We start from the raw sequence: 6649 nt of genomic DNA on the forward strand, positions 1-6649 counted from the left end.
GAATTTCTTGAAGTGCTTATTGGATATCCACTGAGTGTGTCAGATGCTGGGGAAATTGTGGGGAACAGAGCATCCTGATCCCTAACCAAAAGCAAGCAAACAGTCTACTAGTATAATGTCACAAAGGAAGAGATATTTGTAAATTATTAGATAGTAATGAAGAGCATGCAGGATACTAAGGAGGAGCTACGGTTAAGACAGGGACATTCTCTGAGTAAGGAATAGTTAAGGTTGACTAGAAGTCATCCAGGAGAAAAGTGGGGGGAGTGTTTTGGGCAGAAGGAATGGCATATGTGAAGGCCCCAAGGCAGAACTAAGAGCTTAGGCAGTGGTTCACAACCTGTGGGTCGCGACCCCTTTGGCGGTCGAACGACCCTTTCACAGGCGTGGCCTAAGACCATCCGGCATATCAGATATTTACTTACGATTCATAACAGTAGCAACATGACAGTTATGAAGTAGCAACGAAAATAATTTTATGGTTGGGTCACAACATGAGGAACTGTACTTAAAGGGCCAGAAGGTTGAAAACCACTGGCTTAGAGCCTTCCAGAAAGTACAGGGAGAGTCGTGTGGACAGAGCCAAGAGTGGGAGAGACCGGGGACAGAGCAAGGAACACTCTTTGCCCCCAAGTTCTGCCTCGGGGTTTCAGGAAGCTCTTATGGGCCGCATTAAATATTTTGGATTCTATCTAGCCTAATTGTTACGGGAACCCTTTGAGGGGTGTGAAGCAGGAGAGTGCCATCCCTCCATCCGTCTATGATGGAAGGATGAGAGTGCCATGTGGCCATGGGGAGCAGAGGGGGAAGCAGAGAGACTGGTCAGGCGGCTATGGTTACGGCACAGATAACAGCCATGCAAGCCAGGGTGGTGAAGAGGATGGATTTAAGGTCCCTTCTAAAAGCAGGACATCAAACACAGAAGAGGATATTGACATAACTCAGTCCTGTCTGCAAAGGGACCTGTGATGTACCACAGGCAGTGTGGCCTTGTGCCGGGGTCCAACCCCAGCAGGTCCAGGGGTCCCCAAAGGTGTGGACGGAGTCGGCGAAGAAGGAATGACAGGGAGACAGCATTCAGTTGATCAGCAGCCTTGCCAGGATCTCTGGCCACAATCTCCAGCCAAGTTCTGTGTCCATGTTCTCTTGCTAGGTTCTCCAGCCACGTTCTCCAGGTTCTCTAGCCAGGTTCTGTAGCCATGTTCTCTCGCTAGGTTCTCCAGCCAGGTTCAGTTTAGGTTCTCCAGCCAGGTTCGGTCACCAGGTTCTGTAGCCGGGTCCTTCAGCCAGGTTCTGTCTAGGTTCTCCAACCAAGTTCTGTAGCCATGTTCCGTCCAGGATCTTTTGCCATGTTCACTCCAGCGAAGTTCTTCTGTCTCTAGGTTCTGTGTAGGTTCTGTCTAAAGTGATTAATTGCCCGCCTGGCACTTAGTTAAGAGGTTTTATTCCCTCCCTAACTTCAGGGGAAAATCCCTACCTGGGGAAACAACCTTTCTCAGAGAGGTGACCTTGGTTAAAACACAGTGCCAAGAAGTTGAGCAAACATATTAAAAACAGTATGCCATATATGCCAGGTCCCTTGAAACAGCAAGGATGGACCGGCTCCCGGCAGCCTTGGAGGCAGATGAGATTCTAATCCACAATCCATTGTTTATGGCTCTGTAGCTTTAGGCATAGCTTTCAAAATCCTGAAGCCTCAGTTTCCTCATCTGGAAAATGAGGATAAGAGACCCAGCCTCCCGGGAATGCTGTCATTGAATGAGACAATGCATGTGACAGTGTGGAGCACAGGGACCTTCCCCGGACAAGTGGGCATCCCCTTGCCACCTCCAGACACCAGCAGTCTGACTTGTGGACGGCCCTCCTGATTCCTGGGCCCCACTGCCCCCAGCAATCACTTTTAAAGAAAGAAGTAATCCCCATATACTCCATGCTAAAGAGAAAATGCAGGATGGCCTCACCACAGCCTGCCAGCCTCCTACCAGTGATGCTTGTCACTGACCACAGCCTCTCCTTGCTTTAGCAGTAACTCAATTACCAGTGCCTGGGCACCTTCAGGCAGGAAGCTTCTCCCATGGGTCCCCATTGTTTTCCTGAGAAGCCCAGGACACAAGTCAATTTCTCAGCCCTAATAAGAGCTTCTCAACAGCTGACAGTAGCTATTGAGCATGTGCTAAGTACAGCCTTAAGGCCACCCACGCTGAATCCCCAGCCGAGGTCCTGGCCAGCAGAAAGGTGTGACGTGGGCTCTGGCATCAAAGCCTCACATAGCAGATGTTGCCGCCTTCATTGCCCGCCCAATTATGATGTTAACGCCTGGACATTAATCCCTGAGTTCTTGCCAGCCAGGATCTGCTCTTCTCTCTGGTTTAAGAACACAAGTCCTCAGGGAGGATCAGGAAGGGTCTTGGGAAAGCCACACTTTCAACAGCTCAGACTCAAAGCCGGACTTCTCTGCATCACACTCCAGGGCTGAAGATGTCCAAGTATTTCAGCAGTGTGAATGCCAGCCACAGGGCAGTCAGCAAGGATTGTTATTGCAGCTGAGACCCAGAAAATTAAATGTCTTACTCAAGGAAATAAAACACGTTGGTGGGAGCTCCCTGGATACAAATGTGCTTTCCTGATACCCAGGTTTTTGAAACGTGTTACATAAATAGCAAGCTCTACAAGAATAGGGCAAATGGCTCAGTGTCTGGCACACGGTAAATATTTTTGGCCTGGAAGACTAGCCCTGATTCAAACCCAGTAGCAGGACTACACTCTAGGTAGACGATCCACTCCACATTATCAATGACAAATGGTGTGTGATTTTTTTGTTTTGTTTTGTTTTATATTTTTATTGATTTCAGAGAGGGAGAGAAAGATAGAAACATCAATCATTAATTGGCTGCCTTCTGCATGTCCCCCAGTGGGGACTGAGCCTACAACCTGGGCATGTGCTCTGACAGGGAATCAAACCATGACTTCCTGGTTCATAGGTCAATGCTCAACCACTGAGTCATGTCAGTCGAGCAACAAAAGTTTTTTTTAATTCCTGGCTCTTCACCATCCAGAGTGCCCCTACGCTACTTTTTCCTTTGTCCAGTCTGTGTGTGAGCCACAGAAGCACGTCCCGAAGGGACCTAACAGATGCAGGCCCATGCAGGGCTTCCTGGAGGTAACCGCGTCTGAGTTCCAGGGCACAGGCAGATGAGAACCTGGCAATGGTGTGTTTGGAGTAGGGGAGCGGGTGTGGAAAGTGCGTTCTGAGTGGAGAGAATAGCTGTGCAATGTCCTGTGGCTGGATCGCAGAGAAGGAGGTGGGAGAGAGAATGGGATGAGGATGGAGAGAGAGGCAAGGCTCAGACAATGCGGGACTCGGTGGGCAGTCATTGAGGAGTGCTGAGGCGGAGGACAGGCAAGAGTACGACGAGCAGAGGTGGTCCTGAACAGACTGGAGGGGAGTCTCGGCTGCAGGAAGGCCATTGTGGAAGCTAAGCCCCAGTCCTGGTGAAAGAAGATGGTGGCTTAGATCAAGGAGGTAGCAGCAAAGATGAAGAGGATGGATTTTAAACAGACAGAGGACCTAATAGATTAGACATCATAACTGAACATGGGGATGAGGGAGGGGGAATAGCAAGGAAGATTCCCATAACCCTGACTCTTACAACTGGAGATTGTGAGGCAGAAGATGCTGGAAGAGGGACACATCGGAGGGACAGGGAAAGGGTGTGAAACATAAGCTCAGGGTTGGGAGCACTGAGTTGGAGATGTCTTTGAGACATCCAAGTACAAACATTCTGTTGGCAGTTGGAGATAGGGGATCAGAGCGTGGAGAAGGCAGAGCCAGAGACATAAATAAAGACATCGTTGATGTCCAGGTGGTAATGTAGACTGTGGACATCCATGGATCTCCTAGGGACACACATCAAAAGGATGCACCATGTTGTACTTCAGCGTTCTCCTGCTATTGGACATCTGAGTTGTTTCTGGTCTTTTGACATTATTAATGCCCCAGTAATGAATATCCTGGTCCTAATTTATAGCTTTATCCATATTCTAGGTTAATTTTCTAAATAGCCTACATCTCTAACATGATTAGCAATGGATAACTGCTAAGAGAATGGATATATTATGCATCCAAAATAAAACATAAATTCTTTTTTAATGGACCATTATAAATATCTGGTGATTTACTGTCTTCCCTATCTAACCAGACAAAGGGACCTTCCACTGAATTCTAACGGCTAATCCTGGAGACACTCACTCTACTCTTGTCCTTCATAGGCCAGATGCTCTAGGGAAAAATACACATGAAAGGTAACTGTCTTCCCACTGTAAGTACCTGGAACTTGAGAGCTGGAACTGTTTTATATTTCTTGACATCCCCTTGGGGCCTAGTAAAACTCTGCCCAGGGTCGATGTGTAACGACTAGTGTAGATAAACTATCCGGGCAAGAGGATGGTAAGAACCATGTCTATTAAACCCCTGCTACATTCCCAGGCCTCTTCTGGGAGCTTTAAACATAACACATATATTCCAAATCTCCAAAAAAATGTTTTATTCGCATTTTACAAAGATATTAGGGTAACAGTCACTGATATAACAACTAATCTCCAAATCCCAGGGGGCTTAACGCGTAGAAGTGGATTTCTCACTCACATTTGCTTCTCACTCACTGAAAGTTCACAACAGGCAGCTCTACTCCAAGCACTGATTCGGGGCTATGGGCCTATTGATCCTGTGGCTGCTCCATCTTCAGCACACAGCTTCTGGAGGTGCCGGCTCCTCTGCCTCAAACCAGGAGCAGAAAGGGCATGACGGTGGACCTGTGAAAGACTCCCATGGGCTACCCTTGAAAGTGGCACACATCACATGCATCACATTCCACTGGGCAGGACTCAGTCCTGCTGTCATACCTAACTGCAAGGAAGGCTGGGAAATGTAGTCCGGCTGAGTGCTAGGCTACAGGGTGGTTGGGTCATTCATAGCAATCTCTGTCATGTGATGGTAGAAACCAAAGCCCAGAGAGATTAAGTAACTTTCCTGATGATACTCAGTCTGGGCACAGCAGAGCCAGGATTCACACCCCAGTCTATACAACTCCAAAGCCCATGCTTTCCCCCCCCTCGCCCCCACCCTACGAACTGACAGCCATCACTGCGACGCTGTTCTTCTGGGGCCTCTGAGAGGCATCTGTTTGAATCAGCATAGTAATCATTGGATTTCACATATATTCTAACTCCAAAATGCAAAGAGAGTGACAGATCCACCCTAAAACCAAGGTTCAGATGTATTTTGCGGATGCATCCTCCATTTCTTTCAACTTTGCTACCGGTGTGCTCCTGCAACAAGGCAATCAACTCGCTGACATGCCCTCACATTAGGTGGGCACATATTCCTGTTCTGAAGCCTCTGCCTTATGAACTTGACATATTCAGATGCTATGGCTTTTATCTTGAGTAAATTAAAGCTTTTAAAATGTCAGAATGTTTTTGTTTCACTTGACATTCTCACCATAGGTCAAACTGCCTCCAAAACAGACACGTCTTAAATAGCTGTCTGACCATATCGCTCAGGATGGCTTTTTAGGAAGCGCAGGACGTCCAGGAGTGTGGTGATCTGAGGCCCTTGAGGATCAGTAATTCTGTTTGGATCTGTTCCCATGTAAGCAATTTACAGAACGCCCGCTGTGCTATGCATCTTGGGTTTGCAAAATTGAAAGGAATCTTGGGAGTTCATTGGCTCTACCTCTGCTTTGCAAGCATAAACCATAGAATTTATTTACTTATTATTGTTGACAGTATTACAGAAGTCCCCCATTCCTCCCCTTTGTCCCTCCCTTTTGCCCCCATCCCACCCCAGATCTTCACCGCATTAATATCTGTGTCCATGAGCTATGCATATATGCATATAAATTATTTGGTTAATCTCTTTCTAGTCCCCCTATCCCCTTTCCCTCTGAGCAATGTCCTGTGGCTGGATTGCAGAGAAGGAGGTGGGAGAGAGAATGGGATGAGGATCAGTCTGTTCCATGCATTCATATCTCTGAATTTGTTTTATTCATTCAGTTTATTTAGTTCATTAGATTCCACATATAAGTGAGATCATGTCATATTTGTCTTTCTCTGACCAGCTGATTTCGCTTAGCATAATAATCTCCAGGTCTGTCCATGCTATCATAAAGGGTAAGAGATCCTTCTTTTTTACAGCTGCAGAGTTCTCCATTGTGTAAATGTACCACAGCTTTTTTATCCACTGACCTACATGGACACTTGGGCTGTTTCCAAATCTTAGCTATTGTAAATACCCTGCTATGAACATAGGGTTGCATATATTCTTTCTGATTAGTGTTTCAGGATTCTTGGGATATATTCCCAGAAGTGGGATCACCGTGTCAAAAGGTAGTTCCATTTTTAATTTTCTGAGGAAATTTCATACTGTGTTCCACAGTGGCTGCAGCAGTCTGCATCCCCACCAGTAGTGTACTAAGGTTTCCTTTTCTTCACATCCTTGCCAATACTTGTTGTTTGTTGATTTATTGATGGTAGCCATTCTGGCAGGTGTGAGGTAATACCTCATTGTAGTTTTAATTTGCATCTCTCTGATGATTAGTGATGAGTGAGCGTGTCATCATGTCTCTTGACCATCTGTATGTCCTTCTTT

The 6649-nt window shown here is 46.7% G+C and overlaps 1 protein-coding gene across 1 annotated transcript in view; it reads left to right on the forward strand.

The window, feature by feature from the left end:
* CACNG2 (calcium voltage-gated channel auxiliary subunit gamma 2) overlaps positions 1-6649 on the forward strand; it is a 99988-nt gene that overhangs the window by 48670 nt on the left and 44669 nt on the right. The window lies entirely within an intron of this gene.

Source organism: Myotis davidii, unplaced genomic scaffold, assembly GCF_000327345.1.
Source record: "Myotis davidii unplaced genomic scaffold, ASM32734v1 scaffold514, whole genome shotgun sequence".
NCBI lineage: Eukaryota > Metazoa > Chordata > Mammalia > Chiroptera > Vespertilionidae > Myotis > Myotis davidii.